Consider the following 22,958-nt stretch of genomic DNA (forward strand, 5'->3'; position numbering starts at 1 on the left):
TCTAACCACAAACTTCATTTTACAAAATTAACATACTTTTCCCAAGGGATATATTTTATTCTTGTTATTAGTAAAACTTTTGGTAATGTGTGTAATTGAAAAAAAAAGGGTATGTTTTTTTGGTTCATTCTCATTGAGCTTTTCCATGTTATAGAGAAAGTCTTTAATTTGTTTTTTCTAAAATGTCTATGTAATGTTTTTTTCTAAAACAATTTCATTAATCGTTTTGTTTAATGATTCAGTGATATATATGTTGAGCAAGTCATTTGCTCTTTTTCACTATAAAAAATAACAAAAAAAAATTAAAAATAATGTTTATGTATTGCATTTTTTGCTTTAAATATTTCTAAATATTTTTTAAGTTGGATGTATTGATTTTTGAAATAAAATTTGTGGTCGATTAAGAGGAGAAGGCTCTACAAAAATGACGGTGCATAAACCTAGGGTTTACCCCAACGCAAGGGTCATCAAGGTTGTGGAGGAGGTTATACAACCTCCTCCACCATATAAGCAGCTCACTCCTCTCCTGCTTTTTCTCTCTGTAATTAATGCTTGTTCGTATTTGGTGTGTGTTGTTCTTAGTTCACACGTAAGGAATCATTAATGCAACTATATGGATGGCAATTCGATTTTTGAGGCAATTAATTCGCCTAGCCATGTCATTGAAAATGATGGTGCCCTTGTGAACGATACCATTTCCTTTAAATTTGCATTGATTGAAACCCTATTTGCCATTCCTAACTCTATGAAATTCAACATGAATTTTACTACCCTATCTGAAAGTAATGGCGAATTAGGAGGAGGAGGAGGTAAGCAGGCTATCCCTATTGTTTCTAGCTTTAGTGTTGTTCTAAATCATGAAATGATTAACGCTCTTAATAATGAAAAAACTTGGTTCAAAAGTTTTATTGTGTTTCTTGTGGTCGTGATGCTACTAAGTGCCTGACTCACAAATTTCTTGATGAATGGCTTTAAAATGTTTGGATTAAGAAACTAGGGTTTCATTTTTCTTTTTGTACAATGATTCAAAAAGGGTTGTTTATTATTTTTTTCAATGATGCTAAATCTCAAGCGGATGTGATTAAGAAACAATACTAGTCCATTGGAAGTCGCACATTTAGGGCCCTCAAGTGGTCGTCTAATGTTGTGTCTAATGACATTTTGGCCCTCTCCTGTCCTAGATGGATTGTAAGGTAAGCAAAGTGCAGAAACACTTTCCATAATGTCAATTTCTTAGAGGAGAGAAGCAAGGATTACTTTTAATTTCAAACTACAATATCAAGATACACAATGCAGGAAAACAAAGCAACATGAAAAATTCACAATCACAAAGAGTACACCAGAATTCACATGGGAAAACCCTTACGGGTGAAAAACCCACACACCAAAGCAATATCTCTTGTATTACAGTAAAAATAGTTTACATACAAGTTATAGATTTCATGCTCTGATCTGGTCTCTATTCAGGCAGCAATACATATGATTACATTCACAATCGGTCTCTAATTCAGCATCAAATAGAATCACCAATCAATCACCATCAACAACTGACCAACCGCTTTTCCAAAAGTTTATATCTCCTACATAGAAATTGGTTCGATTAATTTCCCATGGCTTCCAATTGTCTGATTCTCAAGCTATCAAACAGACACGGAGAACTCATAGCAAATTGTCAACACTCTAGCTTTGATGAATCATCGATATCCAACTCAGCAAGTCAAAAGGAGTCATATTGTGGTCCCACTAAGTCTCAACAGTTATTGGCAAGAGTTCCTCACTTCAGAAATGACTTAGACTTTTCTTATTGAAAAGTAATATTACACTGAAACCCTCTTTGTCGCCAAGACTCGGTAATATTATATCGATATTAGATATTGGCTTTTCGGTATAAACTATGGCTTTGGCTTGAAAAGTCTTGTCGAAACCTTAAGTCACACCGAAAACAATAGTGCATCGTCGAGACTCAACAATGTCTCTACGACATGTTCTTATCGACAAAGGCATATAACTTCGGCTAGCTACTAAAGACATCTTACCAAACCCTTAAGTCACACCAAAAAATCCATTTTCGCCAAGACCGAACACTTGCTACATTGAAAACATCTTTATCGGCAAACGGAAGAACCTTCGATGAACTCCTTTGGATGACTTACCGAAACCCCAAGCTACACTGAAATCTTCATTTTCACCAAGATAGAACAACACTATACCAAAATGGTCTTATCACCAAGTAAAGGAACTTCGGCTACGAGCTCGAAAAGTCTTAGCAAACTCAAATGTCACCCCAAAATTTCTGACGTTGCCAAGACCCAACACGTGTCATAGCGATATCGATATGAAGTATAACTTTTGCGAATTGCTTAAAGAGACTTGTCGAACACAAATGTTACACCGAAGTCTATGTTCGCCCGGACCACTCCAAGGTCTCACCGAAACAAAAGCTCATTGGAGAAAGAAAGTGACTTCGGCCAGCTGCTTGGGAAGTCTTGCCAAACTCCAAGGTTACCCCGAAATCCTTCTATGCTCGACTTCGCCAAGACACTGCAAGAGTCACACTAAACTTTCTAAAACTAGTCTTCTATGAGAGGTTTCAACCAGCAGGTTTGAGGCACACTTCCTCAACATGGATTATGGCCAAGAACCTCCCTCCTCTGTTGTGGATTTTTATTCCCCAGTTGTTGGAATCCACAGGGAAAGTGCTTGAGGTGGATAATACTTATTATTTAGTTTTGCATATGGATGTTAGAGTGTTAATCTCAATCAACCCAAGCAAAGATCTTCCCAAGTTTGTTGAAATCAATTTCGATGAAGAACCCATGGTCTATTTAGTTGAAACCCTTAGCGGGATTAATGCTTGTTTTCTTTGTAGACATGAGGGCCATATTTAAGGAATTACCCTATTCATGAAACGCAAGCCTTATGCTAAATCTAATGGCACCTCTAGTGGTGGTATTCCTAAGCAATCTATTGGAGAGTCTACCCTATCTTAACTGACTCTACTTGAGGGTACTTCAAATGAAGTTTGCAGGCCTATCTTGGAGTGTCTCAATTCTTTGAAAGAGGCAGTGAGGGTTGTGGTTACTGCTCCGCCTGCTAACCTCCCCACCCTTGACGATTCTTTAAAGATTAAGAATTTAATGTTGACCCCCCACCGCATTTTGCTATCTTTGTTTCATTATCCCAATTAAAGGATACCAAGAAGGATTCCTTTGACCAGTTTATTCATCTCATGGCCCACAAGTCCAAGAGGAAAAATGCCCAGCAACTTGCTCTAGATAAGCTTAGGAAGGCCAAGGATTAAACAATGGAGGTTTCACAACATCCTAATGAGTCGCCTCTAGTTGACCCTATGCTCCAATGGATGATGATTCTCAATCTCTGATGTTAGTGGTTAGCGTGACTAAAAAGGATAACCGCAGCTTCTGTCTAATCTATATTTGGGGATATCAAAGAGAGGAGGCACTCTAGTATGAAGCTGAGTGAGTCAAATGGTTTGACTATCCCTAATGGGAGAGCCACATCCCTGAAGCTCTCGAACAATTTCAATATTCTCATGGAATCTTAGATTGAGAAGCCTTGAGATGGTGAATTTGGTAGTTGCTCCTCCCCCATTGGTGACACTCAAGCTACCCCCTCTACACAACTTTGTAGTAGTATGACTCCTATCAATGATAGTCATAATTCTAGAGTTGACAAGGATAATGAAATCTTTGATATTATTAATGCCAATCCTCTTATTAGGAATAAGGCCTCTAATGAGGGTCATGACCTAGCCATAGTACCTTATGATAAATCCAAAGCGAGTCTTAGTGTTGACTGCAGATAAGGATCTGTAAGTTGTAAGACACAACACTTCAATAAATCATTGCATGCATGGTTAGACAGATATAATCATGAGTATAAAAATCATAACAAATCGACCTATTGCCTTCTAAAAGATGCGAGTATAGACTTGCTCTCATATTTGTCTAAGAAATACCAGTGACTATGCTACACCAAGACGAAGGATTTAATCTATATGAACATAAGATTAAGCTAAATTGATGCAAGATTAAGCTAGATATGCAAGATTGAGCTAAATGAATGAATAATAAGCTAGATGAATTCAAGCAATCATGATTAAACTATATATGCAAAAAGCTAAACTAAGATGCAACAATCTCAAAGCACAATATCTTCAATGACTCTAGAGCAAAAACTGCATAATAACAATAAATCTCCAAGGTGTTTTTGAATGAGAGATGAAAGTTGAATTTATAGAGACTCAAAAGAGAGACCAATGGTCAAGATCGATTAACAATGAGCGGTTGAGATTCCTCAAGAGAAAGCACAATTCAAGATAATTGAAATAATTGAGAGATCAGATTAAGTTAACCTTGAGATAGATTCCAATTATAGCTTGATTGAATGCATTCAGATTATAAGTCTGAGTTTGCATTGGAGATAAAAGTAGTTGATTCCATCCACTTGAGATAAAAATAGTCAATTTCATGCACATTTCTTTAATTTGCTCAAGATTTTTATTTAGAAAAAGCCTTTTCAATGCAACTTAACCTCTTTCCTCAACAAAAGCTTTGAGTTTTAATTTTAGAGAAAATGATTAATTCAATTTAATTGTGTTTCTAATTTCTCAAGTTATCTCAATTTTAGAAAAAGAAATATCTTAAGTTCGATTTCTTCTCTCAATTTAATTCTTTTGTTTTGTTTTCAATTTAACTCTTTCTTTTGCAGATTAATTCCTCTTTTTGTGATAAATCTCTTTTTGTAAATTAATTCTTCTTCTTTTTTAAATTAATTCCTTTTTTTTTGTGATTTAAATGGCAAATTATATATTAATTAAACATGCTAGGATATTTAATTAAATAAATATGATAACTGATTAAAATGATTTCCTTGGAATGATTAATAAAAATAAATAAATATTTAATTAATATAGAGTGATTTATTGCCATGTAATATTAATGATTGAAGAATTAATTAATTAGGTGCTCAAGGTTGATTTAATTGTCTTTGGTTAGGACCTTGGTGATGTTGTCGAGAATAGGGGCTCATGGTTTAGGTGACCATTTTTAGGGTATTACATTTACCCCTCTTTGAATTAATGTGCGGGCAACGCGTTGGTCCAAAGAATAGTTAATGTCAAATAGATATCAGTTCTAAACTTGATGGATCACAAACTGATGAAGAGCGAGATGTTTAGCTTGATTTGAAGTGATGAAACTGAACAGATTGATTAAAGAGATATCGATCCTGAACTTGATTGAACAAGAATCGACAAAGAGCGAGATATCGTTCTTGAACTTGATTGATCAAGAAGCAAGCACCGATATAGAACTTGATTGAACTAGATTGAGCGAGAGACACAACCGATTCCAAACTTGATTGAACAAGAATCGACTGAGCAAAGCAATAAAACCAATTCCGAACTTGATTGAACAAGAATCAACTAGCAAGAGAAAATGTCCAGCTTGATTTGATGTGATGAAACTGAACACCGATCTAAAGATTGATTTAGATAAGGACAAAATTTGATATGGCCTTAGAGATTGCTTTATTTGACATCGAAGAATCTCAACTTGATATGACGTGATTTAGTTAAGATGCCCCTAGTAACTCTGTGTGTGAAAAGTGGATAAGTATTTGCAAGTTGTAAAACACAACACTTCAATTAAGTCATTGCATGCATGGTTAGATAGATATAATCATGAATATGAAAACCATAACAAATCGACCTATTTCCTTCTTAAAGATGCGAGTATAGACTTGCTCTTGGATTTGTATAAGCAATACCGGTGACTAGACTACACCAAGATGAAGGATTTAATCTATATGAGCACAAGAATAAGCTAAATGTATGCAATATTAAGCTAGATATGAAAAATTAAGCTAGATGAATGAATATTAAGCTATATGAATTCAAGCAATAATGATTAAACTAAGTATGCAAAGAGCTAAACTAAGATGCAATAATCTCAAAGCACAATATCTTCAATGACTCCAGAGCAAAAACTGCATAATAACAATAAATCTCCAGGGTGTTTTGAATGAGGGATGAAGGCTAAATTTATAGAGATTCAAAAGAGAGACTAACGATCAAGATTGATTAGCAATGAGCGGTTAAGATTCCTCAAGAAAAAGCACAATTCAGGATAATTGAAATAATCGAGAGATCAGATTAAGTTAATCTTGAGATAGATTCCAATTATAGCTTGATTGAATGCATTCAAATTATAAGTCTGAGTTTGCATTGGAGATAAAATTTAGTTGATTCCATGCACTTGAGATAAAAATAGGTGATTCCATGCACTTTCCTTTAATTTGCTCAAGATTTTTTTTTAAAAAAGGGTCTTTTCAATGCAACTAGACCTCTTTCCTCAAAAGCTTTGAGTTTTAATTTTAGAGAAAATGATTAATTCAATTTAATTTCTTTTCTTATTTTTCAGGTCATCTCAATTTTTAAAAAAAAGAAATATCTTAAGTTTGATTTCTTCTCTCAATTTAATTATTTTCTTTTGTTTTCAATTTAACTCTTTCTTTCGCAGATTAATTCCTCTTTTTGTGATAAATCTCTTTTTGTAAAATAATTCCTTTTTTATGATTAAATGGCAAATTTATTTATTAATTAAATATGCTAGGATATTTAATTAAATAAATAGGATAATTGATCAAAATTATTTACTTGGAATGATTTAATTGGTTAAATAAAAATTTAATTAATATAGAGTGATTAACTTGCCATGTAACATTAATGATTGAGAATTAATTAATTAAGTGCTCGAGGTTGATTTAATTGCCTTTGGTTAGGACCTTGGTGATGTTGTCAAGATTAGGGGCACATGGTTTAGGTGACCATTTTTAGGGTACTACATTTGCCCCTTCTTTGAATTAATATGCGAGCAACACATTGGTTCAAAGAATAGTTGATGTCAAATAGAAATCAGTTCTGAACTTGATGGATCACAAACTGATGAAGAGCGAGATGTTCAGCTTGATTTGAAGTGATGAAACTGAATAGATTGATTAAAGTGATACCGATCCTAAACTTGATTGAACTAGGACCGATAAAGAGAGAGATACCGTTCTTGAACTTGATTGATCAAGAAACGAGCATTGATCTAGAACTTGATTGAACTAGATTGAGCGAGAGAAGCATCTAATTCTGAACTTGATTGAATAAGATTTGATTGAGCGAAAGATAAAACCGATTCCAAACTTGATTGAACAAGAACCGATTAGCAAGAGAAAGTGTCAAGATTGATTTTGATGTGATGAAACTGAACATCGATTTAAAGATCGATTCAGATAAGGAAAAAAAATTAATATGCCCCTGGAGATTGCTTTATTTGACATCGAAGAATCTCAACTTGATACGACGTGATTTAGTTAAGATGCCCCTAGTAACAAAGTTTAATTGATTTTCTTTGTTTGAAAATATTTTTTGCTCGACTTTAGATGATGATTTGAAAAAATTTCTCAACTTTTGATGATGATAATCACTGAAAAGGTGTATGAGTATGCCCCCTCGGGAGGAAATTCGAAAGATATCGAGGGTACAACGATTTTAGGCAATTTTTAGTGATGATAATTATTTGAGCACAAAGATTCATGTTGAAGATTAAAAAGAGAATCGGAAATGAATTGAGAATTTTGAGATTTAAAATTGAGTGCAAAATGATTTGAAATTGACTTGAGGATGAAAGTGCTAAGAGGTCAACGTCGTGAAATTTTGACTAGAGAATTGATGTCAAATTTCGATTTCGATCCCGAAAATGGACTTAGGACAGTTGATGTAGCTTAGGGTACAAGTTTTACGTCCATCAAAGCAAGTTTAAAAATTAGGGTTTGGGTTATATAAGGGGTTCAATGTGTCATTTTCAATTCATTGTTACCTCTCAAAGTTAAAATTTGAAAAACCCTCCTGTGAAGAAAAATGACAATTCTGATTCAGGAGCATCGATTCGAGCACCAAAGATGACATAATCGACCACAGAACTACGACCCAGCAATAAGTGATCAATCTTTAGCTTGTGCGTTTCTTAATTTTTTAATTTTTTTGTTGAATTTTTGCATTTTTTATTTCATTCAAAGTTGTTGTCATCGTTTTATCATGTGATTCGTGACCATTTATCGTACGAGTATCTGTCATTTTTTGTTTAGTTGTATGGACATATAGGGTTTGTCATCTGGTGTTATCCCATGAATCATTTGATAGTGTTCTTATAAGACCATTTAGTCATGCTAGAGGATATAGTTTGTCATATGAGAATGTTTACTCATGCGGGGTGTAATATTTGCTTGTATGAGTTTCTGCTTGTCAATGGAAACTCGTATTAAAAAACAAGCATTTTTTAGAATATAAACAACAATTTTTTATTTTGAATGTTGTATATTTGGATTCGTGAGCATGTTTAACATATTTTTAGAGGAAATTTGATCACGTGCTGATAATTTGTATGTTCAATTTTGCAGATTCGGTTGCCGGATATTCAGTTTTAGTGTACATTCTTGTGGACGATGAGGCTTGTTCATGAGTTATCAGATGTAGAGAGAGCTCATATTGGTTGTGTGGATTAGGATACCTATTACAAATGCTTGATATCCGTGTGAATCACGGTATGCTAACTGCTTTAGTCGAGCGTTTTCATTTGGAGCATAACACCTTTCATTTACCAGTTGGAGAGATGACCATCACGTTGGAGGATATATATAGGATTTTGAGGATTTTGTTCACTGGAGACAAGGTTGATTATGATTCTACTCAACGACCAGGTGTTTTGGCATTGAGATGGATATTCCATGACGAGACTATTCTCGAACACGCTATTACGTGGGATGATTTGATGAGCAGATATGGCGCACAGTACCCTCTGGCTTGCATTTTGGCAGGTATGATTGGTTGTTTTGTGATGCATGATAGAGGACAACGTGGATTTCTATGTGGTTGGGGCAGAATGCTTGAGAGGTTGCTGACTCATCCCATGAGATTAGGGTGGGGATCATGTTTACTTGCTCATATGTATCATGAGATGCACGAGATTGTGTATTGGGAGGGGAAGAGCATGGCAGCAAGTGTTTTAGTTTTATAGATATGGGCATGGGAGCACATCCCAGTATGCAGACCTATTGTAGATGATTCGCGGGAGGCGCACTAGCCTATTGTATGTCGTTATTCAGGTTATGTTACTCAGCACCACCTGGGCAAGATTGACTATTGGAGGAGGCAGTTGGATGACTTGATTGTTGTAGTATGGAGACCGTATAGGGGTCTAGAGCTATGGTACGATTGGAGAGCTCAGACGAAGGACATGTTCATGAATCAACCTCTCATTCGTAGATTAGTATCTATCATTGAGCAATTTGTAGTATCTAGGGTGATGAGACAATATGGGAGACCGCAAAGTATATCCCAGGAGTTCACAACCTATGCTCGATATGGGGAGGAGGAGAGACGAGGATGGGCACTGAGACTGTCATATGCGCTGAGCATGCAGGAGTTAGCGGGTTTATAGCCGCAGAGATAGGATTACTTAGAGGATGTAGCAGACACAGGAGCATTGCCCTAGTATAGAGATTGGTTTCAGAGATATCCTTTTCCTCGATTTACAGATTCGGGAGAGCATGCACCTCTTATAGAGGAGGTTGAGGATGATGCACCAGCACAGGCACAGGTACCAGGTCAGGTACAGGGATGAGGGCAGGTACAGGGACATAGAGCAGATGTACCTAGGCGGGCAGGAGGTGATCCTAGTGCTAGTAGCAGCAGGGTACCAACGGGACTTAGACAGCGACGGAGAGGGGAGGGTGGATCCTTAGGACCTGTTGGGGTTGAGGCTAGTAGTGCTAGGGCAGCAAAGGTTGGAGATGAGGAGGAGAGAGTGGCTCCTAGGTAGGTTAGGTAGCAAAGAGATGAGCAGGGAGGTGGAGAGGGAGATGTTGGGAGAGAGCAGGGAGTACCAAATGTAGTACGATCTTTGAGATCGAGGTTGACAGGTTTGCAGTCACAGTTGATAGTGGCGCAGACATAGCTTGCAGAGTGAGACCGACATCTTGCAGAGGTCAGAGCAGAGTGTGATGCTCTTCAGCGAGAGGTTTTGCATCAGACGAGTCAATCAGCCTATTATATCGTAGCTTATAGTGTAGCGGTCCCAGTAGTGCAACAGGTTGTTCTATATTCTCAGTATATGGTTCAATCTGAGGGAGCTATGGCACCCAGACATGACGTCAGTCAGTAGGCAGCACCTCCTCCACCTAGCGATCAGGGAGAGGCAAAGAGCTAGACTTGTTATATCTCCTAGATTTTGTTATATATCTCATTTTTGTAGCCCATACGATTCTTGCTCTGATGAGATTTTGTATATGACAGTTGATATCATTTGTACTCTGAGACACTGAGATTATGATGATATATACAAGCTCTTGATTTGATTTCATTGTATTTGTGTTGATTGATTATGAGATGTCTTTCTATATCATTTATTCTATATGTATGCATATCTTTTCAATATGGATGTATGTAATGCAGATGAATATTAATGTTTTTTTTATATATATCTTTTCTATATGCAAATAAATGATGAAAATGAGTAACTAATAATGCAAACGTTTATTTTTCATGCAATAATATGAATGTAAATAAGTATATAATGAAATGTATGGATCTATGTAAGATGCTCATGTATGCAGATAACATCTCAATACACAAGTACTCGATCGGAGAAATGATGATAAAAAAGATACCACTTAGTTGAGAAATCACAACTGCTTCAGACTCTCATTCAATAGATAAAGAGCTCATTGTTATCATGCCGAAATCACTCAAAATCCATAAAATTTAGAATGAATGCAACCTAAACGTAGTCACTAGATTTGGTATGCTTAATTTTCATCACTGAGTGTTTTACAAATACAACAAGCAAAACAGAGTCCCTTCTTTTTCGTATGCAATATTAATTAGCTTGTCCGCAATGACCCTTTTTTCATTCATATCCTTGGACAAATTACGCATGCATCTGTATTGCACATTAAAGAAATTCCCTCAAAATAGACAAAGAAGTGACTCCAACCTCCTCGTAGCATACAAATAAGGCGAGGCGAGGTATGTGTGGCGATTTCACTTTGATGTGAAGGCACTTATCACAAACACCCAGTTGATTAGATGTTTCTAGATCATCGGATTCATTCCTACAAGCAGAAAACAAAGAAAAGTATTATGCCCCCAATCCTTGCTCCTTTCAGTCAAGATAGACTTCCTCGAGTTACTCAAAGGGAATAATAATCAAAAACCAATTTAAAAAGATAACATGCAAATAAAATTTCAATCATATATCAAATAGTTTAAAGATTGTTTTCAGTAGTCTTGTTTTGCCTGTTTACTCAGTGATAAAACTCTTCAGTAGTTTGGAGACAGGTGATTGACTCAGATTGGATGACCTGATACTACTGACACAAAGATGACTTGGTTGATATTGCTTAGGACATATAAATTGATCAGTCGATTACCCTAAGACTAGGACATTGATCGGTTTCAAGCCATGAGGGTTCCAAAAGAACCAGGATGTCACAAAAGTGACTAAAAGATATGTACAAGTGAAGAAAAAGATGCAGGAAAGCGGGAATGAAAAACGGGAAATGCCAAGTTTGCGTTGATAGATGGAGCGCTTGAGTACAAGAGGTGCCTGTTTACCAGGTTTTCACCTGCTTGGCAAAGATCCTTTCTCTTTTTTTACCAAGGTGCCTATTTACCAGGTTTTCACCAAGGCATTTGATTTTTTATTTTTTTTATTTTTTATTTTTTTTATTTTTTTGAACTTTGTGATTTTTTAGCTATATAGTTTGCTCAAGTAGAGAATACTAAGTGAAGAATTTCTTCAAGTGGATGGTTTTGATCGGTTCGCGAAGTTGTTCTCCTTTTGGTGTTGAGAGTTGATAGGCATTAGAGCCAAAGACTGTAGTAATGATGTAGGGACCCAACTAGTTGGGTTCAAGCTTCCCTTTGTTGTCTCGAAACTATTGATTTTTAGGATTTTCTCTCAAAACAAGGTCACAAGCCTGAAATTCTCTTTGTCGAGCTTTATTGTTATAACATCTAGACATTCTCTTTTGGTAGGCTCTCAAATGATCAAACGCCATTTGTCGTCGTTCATCCAACAACTCAAGTTCTTGCAGTCTAGATATTTTGTAGTCTTCTTCAGTAACAAGACCTTGAAAAGAAACTCTTAAAGAAGATATTTCCACCTCAACAGGCAAGACTGCTTCAGACCCATACACCAAAGAAAAAGGTGTAGCCCCAATAGGTGTTCTGACACTTGTTCTATAAGTCCATAGTGCGGGATTGAGCTGCAGATGCTAATCCTTTCCAGATTTATTTACTGTTTTGTGTAAGATAGTTAGCAATTTTTTGTTAGATGCTTCAGCTTGTCCATTACCTTGAGGGTAGTATATGGATGACCAGTGCTATTTGATTTTGAACTTTTCATAGAGCTCATCTAGATCTTTGTTTTTGAACTGCCCTCCATTGTTAGTCACAATCGAAGAAGGTATCCCATATCTGCAAATGATATAGTTAAGGATGAATAGAGCTACTTGTTTACCGGTTGCTTTGATTAGCGGAACCGCTTCAACCCACTTAGTGAAGTACTCAATGGCAGTTATAATAAACTTGTTTAAATTAGATGATGCAGGATATATTTGGCCAATGAGGTCAAATGCCCATTATTGAAAAGGTCAATGTGTGATGAAAGGTATGAGATCCCTTGCTGGAGCATGTATGAGGTTCCCATGTAGCTGACATTTCTCACAAGTTTTAGCAATTTTTATAGCATCTATCTCCATGTTTGGCTAGTAGTAGCCAACCCTTAGCAGTTTTTGAGCTAAAGTAAGATCGTTTGAATGAGAACCACAAATACCTTCATGGACTTCGGATAATGCACGTTGGGACTCTTCAGTTTCTAGACACCTAAGCAAAGTACTATCCAAACTTCACCTATATAAATCGTTAGCGATGATGACATACCATGAAGCATTTCGAATAAGGTTTATTTTCTCATTATGGGTAAGATTAATAGGAATAATTTGGTCATGCAAGTAAGAGTAAATGTGGCTATAGCGAGATGAATCATGTCCAATAATATAACAGACCATCTGGGACTCATGAGAATCATAAGCAGGATAATGTAACTCTTTCACCAGGAATTCAAAGCGGAACTCGAATTCTTGTAGCTGTGGTATAGACGCCAAGGTAGCCATAGCATCAGCTGCTCTGTTTGCTGATCTGGGAATCTGTTGAAATGATACAAATGTAAAGTATTTCTTGAGATCATCAACCATTCTCTTATAAGGCATCATTTTCTCATCCCGAGTTTGATATATATCATTGATTTGGTTGATAATCAGCTGAGAGTCTTCATAGATGTATAACTCAACAACCTTCCATTCGATAGCCAGTTTGATACCATTTACCAAAGCTTCATATTCTGCAATATTGTTTATGCATGGAAAGATAATTTTGTAAGCCTTTGGGATTGAATATCTTTTGAGGAGTGATAAAAAGTATTCCAGCACCAGAACCATGTTGAGTGAAAGACCCATCAAAGAACATTTTCCATGATCGCCGAGCAAGGTGCATGACGGATTCATCCAGAAATTCTATGTGCAAAGGTTGATTGTCTTCAAGTGGAGCATCAACAAGTTGATCTGCAATGACCTGTCCCTTGATAACTTTGCATTTTATATATTCAATATCAAATTCTGTAAGAACAATGACCCATTTAGCCAATCTTCCTATAAGTGTTGCTTTGCTGAGAAGGTATTTGAGCAGATCAATCTTAGCCACTAGCTTAATAGAATGTGCTAGCATGTAGTTTCTTAATTTTTGTGATGAAAAGACCAATGCCAAACAAAATTTCTCTATGATAGTATAGTTCATCTCATAGGACACCAAGGTCCTGCTGATATAATATATAGCTCTTTCCTTTTTATTCTCATCCTGTTGTGCCAAGAGTGCCCCCCATGATGTATTTGTAGCTAATATGTAGAGAATCAAGGGCTTGCCTTGAATTGGTGGCATCAATATAGGTGGATTAGAAAGATATTCCTTGTTTTGTTTTAGATGTTGTTCACAACCTTCATTCCAGTTGTATTTGACTCCTTTTCGTAATGCCTTTATGAATGGTTGAGCCTTATCTGCTAACTGAGAAATAAAGCATCTTATTGATTGGAGGCATCCTTGTAAAATTCTCAATTGATTGACATTCTTTGGAGGTGGCATTTCCATGATAGCCTTAAATTTTATGGATCCACTTCAATTCCTTTCGTTGAAACAATATATCCTAGGAGCTTACCAGATGTAACCCCAAATGCACATTTCTTGGGATTTAATCTGAGTTTGAATTTTTCCATCCTGTCTAATATTGGACCTAGTTTTGATAGATGTGTTGATCTTTTGGGTACCTGCAAGAAGTTGTGTCCACTTTTTGGCCAAAAAGTGGAAGTTTTTTCCCATTTTTTCAATTTAATCCTGTTTGACCTAAAGATTTGAGGCACCTAAAGAATGAATCTTGAAAAAAAAATTGTACTAGAAAATGTAGTGCTCGAAGTCTACTTTCCAATTATGTAATTTTTTTTAATACCCAGATCTTAAAAATGAAGTTTGAATAGGCATTACTAAAACCTATAGTTTAAAAGTCACTTTTCAGGACCATACCATGGCCATTTACGACAAGCATAATTTGACCTAAATGAAATTATTTTTATAAATCCTTTTGGGAAAAGATCTATAACTTACTCACCTTTGATGAGAATATTTTTTAATAATTTTTTTCTGCATATTTTTTTTTTGTTAATTTTTTATTGGGCATAATCATTGTTTTGAAAAATTCTTGTGTATGGCAAGCATAATTTGACCTAAACTTAACATTTTTTTATTTTTTTTAAACTCTATAGAATTGTCTGTAGTTTGATGCCGAATAATTTTTTCTTCAAAAAACTTAGAGACAAAAAAGTTATCAAAAAACTAAAAAACCATGTTATTTCGCATTTATGGACCTCTTTCATTAGTAATTATTTTTAAAATAAAAATATTGATCCATTTTTTTAAAAATTACATATTTTGAATCTAGACAGTCTAAACTATAATGGGTTTTCATTGTTTCTGAAATTTTGGTGTTCAAATATATTTTTGAAGTCATTATTTTATATGAAGATTGATTTGACCTTCAAGTTGCAGGTCAAACCAGGTCCAAGCCAAAGGGTCGTCTCTCCAAGCCATTTCCCAAGCCAAAATTGAAGCTACAACCGAACCAAAGTTTCAAATTTTTAGAAACGAGATCTCGTTTACGAAACGGGATCCCGTTTCATTTTTTAAAATAATTAAAAACACATTTAGCAAATGGGATCCTGTTTCAAAAACAAAATGGGATCCCATTTCCTTTTTTTTTTTTTTTTTTTTTTTAAATAAACTATATATACATTTATTTTTTCTTTTTTTTTAAATTTTTTTTTAAAAACAAACTATATATACATGAAATATAACATTTAAGTTTAAGTCACATTTCCCTTTGCCTTTTTCCTTTCTTATACTTTAAGTTATATTTCATGTATATATTGGCAGGATGTTTGAGAGTGGTTTCAGATCTCTAGGAGTTATAATACAGGTTCTAGATTTTAAAAGATCTTATAATTGTGACGTAATAGGACCTATAATGTCATAATACAACCTATTATGTCATAATAGGTCCCATTATGACATTATAGGTCCTATTGTGTCATAATAGGTCCTATTGTGACATAATACAACCTATTAAGTCATAATAGGTCCTATTGTGACATAATACGACATATTAAGTCATAATAGGTCCTATTGTGACATAATACGATCTATTAAGTCAGAATAGGTCCTATTGTGACATAATACGACCTATTAAGTCATAATTGGTCCTATTATGTCATACGACCCCTCAAAAGAACCTATTATGACATTATACCTCTTACTAGGATCTATTGTGACTTAAGACCCCTTAGTAGGACCTATTATGTCATAATAGGTCCTATAATGTCATAAGACCCCTTAAGAGGACATGTCATGTCATAATAGGTCCTATTATGTCATAAGACCCCTTAAGAGAGCGTATTATGACATTATACCCCTTAGTAGGATCTATTGAAAGATATTATGTCATAATAGGACTGATTGTGACATAATAGGACCTATGATGACATAATAGGTCATATTATGTCATCATAGATCCTATTATGACATCATAGGTCATATTATGTCATAAAAGCCCTTAAGAGGACCTATTATGACTTTATACCCCTTCGTAGGACTTGTTAAGGGGTATTATGTCATTAAAGGACCTTTTGTGACATAATAGGACCTATAATGTCATAATGTGACTTATTATGTCATAATAGGTCTCATTGTGACATAATAGGACCTATAATGTCATAATGTGACTTATTATGTCATAATAGGTCTCATTGTGACATAATAGGTCCTTTTGAGTCATAATAGGTCCTATTATGTCATAAGACCCCTTAAGGGGACCTATTATGACACTATACCTCTTACTAGGACCCATTATGACATAAGACCCCATAGTAGGACCTATTATGACATAATATAATCGATTATCACATAATAGGACTTATTATGTCATACATGTCCTATAATGTCATAAGACCCCTTAAGAGAACCCGTCATGTCATAATTGGTCCTATTATGTCATAAGACCCCTTAAGAGGACCCATTATAACATTATGCCCCTTAGTAGGACCTGTTAAAGGGTATATGTCATAAAAGGAATAGGATCTATGATGATGTAATAGGTCTTATTATGTCATCGTAGGTCCTATTATGACATCATAAGTCATATTATGTCATAAAACCCCTTAAGAGGACCTATTATGACTTTATACCCCTTACTAGGACATTTGAAGGGGTATTATGTCACAATAGGACCTATTGCGACATAATATGACCTATTATGTCATAATAGGTCTCATTGTGACATAATAGGTCTTTTTGTGTCATAATAGGTCATTTTGTGTCATAATAGGTCCTATTATGTCATAAGACCCCTTAAGAGGACCTATTATGACACTATACCTCTTACTAGGACCTATTATGACATAAGACCCTTGCGTAGGACCTATTATGACATAATAGGATCAATTATCACATAATAGGACCTATTATGTCATATAGGTCCTATAATGTCATAAGACCCCTTAAGAGAACCTGTCATGTCATAATTGGTCCTATTATGTCATAAGACCCCTTAAGAGGACCTATTATGACACTATACCTCTTACTAGGACCTATTATGACATAAGACCCTTGCGTAGGACCTATTATGACATAATAGGATCGATTATCACATAATAGGACGTATTATGTCATATAGGTCCTATAATGTCATAAGACCCCTTAAGAGAACCTGTCATGTCATAATTGGTCCTATTATGTCATAAGACCCCTTAAGAGGACCTATTATAACATTATGCCCCTTAGTAGGACCTGTTAAAGGGTATTATGTCATAAAAAGACCAATAATGACATAATAGGATCTATGTTGATGTAATAGGTCCTATTATGTCATCGTAGGTCCTATTATGACATCATAGGTCATATTATGTCATAAAACCCCTTAAGAAGACCTATTATGACTTTATACGTCTTACTAGGACATGTTAAGGGGTATAATGTCATAATAGGACCTATAATGTCATAATACGACCTATTATGTCATAAGACCCCTTAAGAGGATCTATTATGACATAAGACCCCTTAGTAGGACCTATTATCACACATGTAGAGAAAGATAAGTTGGTTGGAAGAGAGAGATGGTACGTTTAGAGAGAATTGAGGGGTATTATGTCATAACAGGACGTATTGTGACATAATAGGACCTATAATGTCATAATACGATCTATTATATCATAATAGGTCCTGTTGTGACATGATAGGTCTTGTTGTGACATAATAGGTCATGTTATGTCATAATAGGTCCTATTGTGACATAATACGACCTATTATGTCATAATAGGTCCTATTGTGTCATAATAGGTCCTATTATGTCATAAGACCCCTCAAGAAGACCTATTATTGCATTATACCTCTTACTAGGACCTATTATAACATAAGACCCCTTAGTAGGACCTATTATGACATAATAAGATCGATTATCACATAATATGACCTATTATGTCATAATAGGTCCTATTATGTCATAATGGGTCCTATTATGTCATAATTGGACCTATTGTGTCATAATAGGTCCTATTATGTCATAATAGGACCTATTATGTCATAAGACCCCTTAAGAGGACCTATTATGACATTATACCTCTTACTAGGACCTATTATGACATAAGTCGGGCCTTAGTAGAACATATTATGACATAATAGGTCATATAATGTCATAAGACCCCTTAAGAGAACCTGTCATGTCATAATAGGTCCTATTATGTCACAAGACCCCTTAAGAGGACCTATTATGACATTATACCCTTTAGTATGACCCGTTGAAGGGTATTATGTCATAATAAGACTAATAATGACATAATAGGGTCTATGATGATGTAATAGGTCCTATTATGTCATAATAGGTCCTATTATGTCATCATATGTCATATTATGTCATAAAACCCCTTAAGAGGACCTATTATGACTTTATACCCCTTACCAGGACTTGTTAAAGGGTATTATGCCATAACAAGACCTATTGTGACATAATAGAACCTATAATGTCATAATATGACCTATTATGTCTTAATGGGTCCCATTGTGACATAATAGGTTCTATTATGACATAATACAATCTATTATGTCATAATACGACCTATTATGTCATAAGACCCTTTGAGAGGACCTATTATGATATTATAACTCTTACTAGAACCTATTATGACATAAGACCCCTTATTAGGGCTTATTATGACATATGTAGAGAAAGATAAGTTGGTTGGGAGAGAGAGATAGTACTTTTAGAGAGAGTTAAGGGGTATTATGTCATAACAGAACCTATTGTAACATAATAGGACCTATAATGTCATAATACGACCTATAATGTCATAATATGACATATTATGTCATAATAAGTCACATTGTGACATAATAGGTCCTATTGTGACATAATACGACCTATTATGTCATAATAGGTCCTATTATGTCATAATAGGTCCTATTATGTCATAATAGGTCCTGTTATGTCATAATACCTCTTAAGAGGACCTATTATGACATAAGACCCCTTAGTAGGATCTATTATGACATAATAGGTTCGATTATCACATAATAGGTTCGATTATCACATAATAGGACCTATTATGACATAATAGGTCCTATATTGTCATAAGACCCCTTAAGAGGACCTACTATAACATTATACCCCTTAGTAGGACATGTTAAAGGGTATTATGTCATAATAAGACTATAGTGACATAATAAGATTACGATGATGTAATAGGTCCTATTATGACATCATAGGTCATATTATGTCATAAAACCCCTTAAGAGGACCTATTATAACTTTATACCCCTTACTAGGACTTGTTAAGGGGTATTATGTCATAATAGGACCTATAATGTCACAATGCGACCTATTATGCCATAATAGGTCCTATTGTGACATAATAGGTCCCATTGTGACATAATAGGTCCTTAAGAGGACCTATCAAGACATTATACCTCTTACCAAAACCTATTATGACATAAGACCCCTTAGTAGGACCTATTATGACATATGTAGAGAAAGATACGTTGGTTGGGAGAAAGAGATGGTACGTTAAGAGAGAGTTATATATGTATATATAGAGAAATATAGGTAGGTAGGGGGTAAGGAGAGGTGTATAGAGAGAGCAAAGATAAAGAGTAAAGGGTTAAGGATGCGAGAGAGATGTAGAGACATAGTTTTAGATTTTGGGAGAGAGGGGACAAAGTGAGATAGTAAGGGAAAAAAAAGACAAAGAGAAATGTGACTTATATATAAATTTTATATTTCATGTATATATAGTGTGTATTTTAAAAAAAAAAAATTAAAAAAATAATAATAAAAAAAAGGAAACGGGATCCCGTTTCTTAGATCTAGGCTCAAGATCCCGAAGCTAAACGAGATCTCGTTTCAAATTTTATCTCGGGTTCCCGACATGAAACAAGATCCCATTTCATTTCTCATGCGCTCTGTGAGAGTTGCCATTTTTGTCTAAGTGTAAAACTTCCACACTAAGTGGACACAACTTTGTGCACTTACCCTTTTCATGGATTTAACTAGAGTGTCATCAACATAATCCTCCATGTTTTTGTGCATCATATCATGAAAAATTGTTGTTATAGCTCTTTGATAAGTAGCGTGTGCATTCTTTAAACCAAAGGGCATTACATTCCAGTAGAACGTTTCCCATGCACAGAGAAAATGTTGTTTTCTCTTGATCCTCAGATGCAATCTTGATCTGATTGTACCTAGAAAATCCATCCATTAAAGAGTACATTTCATAGCCAACAATCATGTCCATGATCATGTCTATGTTGGGTAGTGGAAAATCATCTTTCAGACAGGCTTTGTTTAAATATCTGAAATCAGTGCAAACACGTATTGACTTGTCAGGTTTAGAAACAGGCACAATATTAGATATCCATTCGGCATAATCAATTGCTCTGATGAATCCAACTTTCAGCAATTTTTCTAGCTCAACCTTAACAAGTAATGCAACATGAGGATGCATTTTTGGAGTTTTTGCTTAACAGGTTTAACTCCAAGAGTGATAGAAAGATGATGCATTATGAGGTTAGGATCCAAACCTGGCATATCAACATATGTCCATGCAAAATTGATCTTCTTTTCTGTGAAGAAATCAACAAATTCTTTTAGTTCTTCGGCTGACAAGGATTGAGCTACATGTATGGTGTGCTGAGCTTCTTCTGTTCCAATGTTTACTGTTCGTGTAGGTTCAATTAGCACTGATGATCGCTCTTAAAAGTGATCAGGCAAAATGTCAAGTATCTCTCCTTCAGGCGCCTCAGAGAGGTTTTCACCGTTAGGTACGTCCTTTATTTTTACTATTTTTTATTCTGATACCACCACAGTGTGGTTTTCACCATCAGAACTCTTATTTTTCTTTTTTTGATTTTTGCGACTAAAATACTTGACATTTGTTGTTGTCATATTCTCACTTTATTCACTGAAGAGTCCATTGGTTCAACTGCATTAAGATAATAGGCTAATGTATAGTCATTGGAAAAGGTAGGTATATTCAAAGGTTGATCTTGGAGAGTACAATCAATAAGCTCAGGATGTACCAGGGATATAGATTTAACAGGTTCAAGGGAATTCATAGTATTATCATCACAACTTCGGACTAACAAGTCGAGTTCTAGAAGACTACCTTGCGTAAGCGTCTCGAGACCAGGAAGAGTTAGAACATGATTATTGAAGTTTACGTTAGTATTTAGGGAACCTAACCCAACAGACTTACCACTAGCACCATCTTTTACTTCGGACTAGACTACATATCGTGGTTTGACAATAACAGGGTCAGCAAACAGAATGTCAAAATTCATGACTGAGTAGTCATAGTTGGGTGTCGAATATGTATTGTCATAAATAGAGCTTATGTCAGAGTGATCAAAGTCATAAGATGAAATTTTTGACTCTTCTTCAAGTGGCTTAGTGAAAGTATGTATAGTATCAATATGTACATATTTGATGTTGCAAGTTCCTTCATGATTTGGTTCAATGATCACTTGTATTTGACATACCTGTTGACATAACCTTGATGTTTTTGTTAGTCTTTGTTGTCTTTTCCATGCAACTTCCTTTGGACTAATGACTGGCCCTTTTCTTGTAGCCTCCAATTCTTCTTTTGTAGTTCCATACCTGATTGGATCTATCTCGTTAGAGGGAGATATAGCAGGTGAAGAATTTTCTTATGTTCTTTCTTCTTTTAGCTGTTGTTCATAGTCTTCTTGTCTTTTTAGTCTGATTTCCTCTATTTGCTTTTGTAGCTTCAAGTGTATTATCTCTTGTGCTTCATCTATGATATCACTAGGTTCCTCAGGAGTTTCTTTAGTAGATGTATCTTAGAGAGGATCTGGACCCCATTCATACTCATTCGAGCCAGTTTCTGACTTATCTATTTGGATTCTACCTGTGTACATGACCAGAATGTTCAGTTGTGCAAACAACTCTTTAATTCCTTCGATCTCTCCTCTCATATCTTATGGGATTTCTACTCCTTGTAGTGTTATTGCTGATACAATTGAAACTTGATTACCACATGCTTCTTCTCTCTTGTTTGCCAATTCTTCTTGTTCATTTTCATACTCTTCCTGAGTTTGCTGAGTATTTACTTCCTATGATGTTGAAGGTGGTATCTTTTTCCTCTACTTAGATTGACGATGAGAAGTATGTTTCTGATCTGATGACTCCTTCAAATGGTATCCAAGTCTAGCTTTATCATTTTTAGACTTAGTTTGTAGTTGAATAGGCTCAACAATACCTTCTTGATGCACTTGAATATCCGATGTGGTGATTCATCTTATAGCCTGGACCATATTGTGCAGGGGAGATTTCACAGTGTTGTACTTCTTTGTTTTCACTATCTTCTTTGAAAAGTCATTTGAGAACAACATCCTCTTCTATTTTATCTACAAGTGAAGCAGAGGATTGTACAAAAATACCATCAAATGACATTTGGAGTTGAAGTTTGTGGCTTCACAGCCTATGATGGCTTTCCAGACTATCTTGGTGATGGAGGAAGAGACATTAATGAAAATACAGGTTCTATCTTGTATCTATCCATGCCAATGTCTATGATTTTCAATTTATTTTCTAGGTCTTTCATCAAAGTTTCTGAACTTTCAGCTGTAGAGGCTGCTCTGTTATAAGGAACAAAGGTATCAATACACTATTTTAATGCACTACAAGTGTAACTTGTATCAGCAGGAATACTGAATTCAACTC

At 35.2% G+C, this 22,958-nt stretch overlaps 1 pseudogene; it reads left to right on the top strand.

Moving 5' to 3' along the window:
- The first annotated feature begins 9,454 nt into the window (after positions 1–9,454).
- The window catches only part of LOC131875146 (uncharacterized), a 68,149-nt pseudogene continuing 54,645 nt past the window's right edge, over positions 9,455–22,958 (top strand).

This window comes from Cryptomeria japonica, chromosome 4, assembly GCF_030272615.1.
Source record: "Cryptomeria japonica chromosome 4, Sugi_1.0, whole genome shotgun sequence".
Lineage (NCBI taxonomy): Eukaryota > Viridiplantae > Streptophyta > Pinopsida > Cupressales > Cupressaceae > Cryptomeria > Cryptomeria japonica.